This window comes from Nelumbo lutea, chromosome 6, assembly GCF_056320005.1.
Source record: "Nelumbo lutea isolate HS-2025 chromosome 6, American lotus-T2T, whole genome shotgun sequence".
NCBI lineage: Eukaryota > Viridiplantae > Streptophyta > Magnoliopsida > Proteales > Nelumbonaceae > Nelumbo > Nelumbo lutea.
In genome coordinates this window covers 50,755,702-50,758,849 of record NC_142689.1, presented here as the reverse complement: position 1 = coordinate 50,758,849, position 3,148 = coordinate 50,755,702, and the positions used below count along the sequence as shown (strand labels likewise).

The window sequence follows — 3,148 nt, the reverse complement described above, 5'->3', positions numbered from 1 at the left end:
CTCTCGTGGATTCACTTCAGTGTTGCTTGGAAGAGTTCCCGGCAGTCTGGAAGAGATTAATTGTGCCAATTGCCCCACTTGGTTTTCCAGATTTTTGATTGAGGCTTCTTGGTTCTGGAACCTAGTTTCTGCACCTGCTATAAATTTTGTCATCAGTTCCTCCAAATTGGATTTTGGTTCAGGCTGATGATAAGTCTGGTGGAACGGCTTGGAAATATGCTGATTTGGCCAGGACTGGTTTGAATGTCCCCTCCATCCTGGATGAAAAGTATGGTGACTCTGGTAACCCTGCTGTCTTGACGAATTGCTGACATAGTCAACTTGTTCAGTAGATGGTCTGAACTGATTGCCAACTTGGCAGTCTGTACTGATGTGGCCTCCCCCACACAATTCACAATTAAGAGGCTGCACATGCATGGCAGCTATCTGCATTTCATCTATTTTTTTACTGAGTGCTCCTATTTGTGCAGCTAGTGCTGTATAAGTGTCAACATTATGCAAGCCTTGCTGCTTCCTAGTTTGAGTACTTTCCGAATGCCATTGATAGTTGTTGGCTGCCATTTCCTCAATAAGTGCATGGGCAACCTCAGGAGTTTTATTATTTATGGATCCTCCGGCTGCAGCATCTAATATGGTCTTATTTGAGTCAGTAAGACCATTATAGAAAGTCTGCACTTGCAGCCAAATGGGGAGGCCATGGTGAGGAACTCTCCTTAACAGCTCCTTGTATCGTTCCCATGACTCATATAAAGATTCCCCCTCTTGCTGGAAAAAAGTAGTGATGTCATTCCTCATTTTAGCAGTTTTAGAAGGGGGAAAATATTTAGAGAGAAAACGGCTAGCCATTTCGTCCCATGTGGCTATAGATCCTGCCGGTAATGAGTTCAACCAAGCTTTAGCTTTATCCTTCAAAGAAAATGGGAATAACCTCAGCCGGATGGCATCATCACTTACCCCATTGTGTTTGAAGGTGTCACAGATTTCCAAGAAGTTAGCAATATGGGCATTCGGGATCCTCATGGGCCATACCACAAAACTGAACCGTATTTTGTATCATTTGGATTATGGCCGGTTTAATTTCGAAGTTATTGGCAGCAATAGTTGGCCTGATAATGCTGGAGATAGTCCCGGTGAGGGTGGGCTTGGCATAATCCATCATAGTTCTTTGTTCAGCCATTTCTTGTGCTTCTTGTCTGACTTGCTTAGCAGCTCTCAAACGGACACGGAGAGTCCGTTCAATCTCCGGGTCGTAAAGGATCTCTTCCAGTTCAGGTCTGCTTGTCATAAACTGTTAAAGTCAAAGCAATAAAAATGCCAATATTCACAAAAGAAAATAAATAACTAATCCTATCACACTGAAAATGTAAAGTGAAGTATTGGAATACAAAACCTACATCCTATCATGAATAAATGAAGCCGATTATACTAAAAGCAGATTTAAACCAATCATCTTATTCAAGGTTCCTTTATCTACATCCATCGATTGCAACATCTGAATTCAGACCCAATTTAGATCTGAGTTCAGATCTACAAGTCTTTGGTATTGTTAGTCTAGAGAAATTAATAAATAATAATTCAGATCTGAGCTGGATATCTCATACACACTCATTGGTATACACTACAATATACATCCATTAAGGTTGGAATCAATTCTGTGATGCTTTATGGCTGAAATCAGATCTGATCTGAAAAAAAAAAAAAAAAATTTAAAAGGATCTGAAATAAACTAAAACCAGTCCTGAGTTAGGCTTGGGTTAAAGATTTTAAACTCTACAATTGAAGCTCAAACCTGTATAGCTGATGCATATCAAACACTCGCTAAGACCTGAAAATTGGGTCTGCAATGTTTGGTATTGCAAGCTATTCGGCCCATACAACTTTTGTAGAAATCTGAAATCAGGTCTGCTAACTGTTGCACTATAGCAGCCCTGCTACAGATCTGAATGCTAAAAGAAATACTTGGAAATTGCTAATTTTTCTTAAATATCTGAGGCATAACAATTATTCAATCCAAACATAAACCTCCTTAGCTAATGTAGCTTGGTTACAAGTGGGTAAAGCCAAGAATTCAGTCCACCCAGAATTCATAGTATGCTCTATATCAGTTCAGTCCTCACATCATATCAACTGCATTTCAGATTTGAATTTCTCTCATTCCTTGCTATCCATTCACCCTTGAGGCAGGTTGGATGTATCATAGGGTGGATTGGGGTAGTGATGGCACCCAATTCACCTCAAACTTGCATCGGTTCAGATCTGAGTTCAGAGGAATTCAGATTTGAACTGAGCAGATCTGTAACAGCAGAATTCAGATCTGAACTCAAGTCTGAGTTTGGATCTGAATTCTCAATTGCCTTACCTTCAGTTATTGCTACCAAATTGTTTCTGGGGAATAGCAGAAGTGCCCTAGGGTGAATTGGGGTGGTGATGACACCCAATTCCCCTCAAAATTTCATCAGTTCAGGTCTGAGTTCAGAGGAACTCAGATCTGAACTGTTGCAGATCTGCAATAGCAGAATTCAGATCTGAATTCAAATCTGAATTCTGATCCGAATTCTCAATTGCTCCTCTTGTTGTTCAAAAGATCTCCCCATTTTTTTTTCATTTGTTTTTTTTTTCTTTTTGTAATGAAAGAAAGAAAAAAATAATAAAGTCTGAAACACAAGCAACTCTTTTCGGCTGAGTGCTGTAGATCTGAAATCTGCTGATCTGAGTGCCGAATGCAACTCAGATCTGCAACACTCATGTTTATGTGAATTTTTTCTTTTTTTTTTTTCTTTTTGAAGGGAACAACACCAAGATTGAATAGAAATCAAATATGCCTTTATTAAAATGAAACTGAAACCAAAAAAAGAAAGTAATCTACTTAAGAAAGAAGAAACATAACTACAGTAGTACAGCAGTTGCAGTCCAAGCTGAAATGAAAAAGTTAGCAAATTAACCCAATCTATGAATGCAATGCTGAATGAGATCAGATTAAGAATGCTCAATGTTTCCAAATATTGCTTCTATAAATCCCCGGCAACGGCGCCAAAAACTTGATGTGTTGCTCATTGTGACACTAGCAAGTGCACTAGCCGTTCAAGTAATAAAGTAGTGAGTGAAGTATCGTTCCCATGAGGATTTAGGAAACAATTACCAATACTAA

At 39.1% G+C, this 3,148-nt stretch overlaps 1 non-coding gene across 1 annotated transcript; it reads left to right on the top strand.

Moving 5' to 3' along the window:
* The first annotated feature begins 691 nt into the window (after positions 1 to 691).
* Positions 692 to 798, top strand: LOC148848867 (small nucleolar RNA R71). Its single transcript, XR_016101529.1, has one exon. It is a non-coding gene; the product is annotated as a small nucleolar RNA R71 (small nucleolar RNA).
* The last annotated feature ends 2,350 nt before the right edge of the window (positions 799 to 3,148 follow it).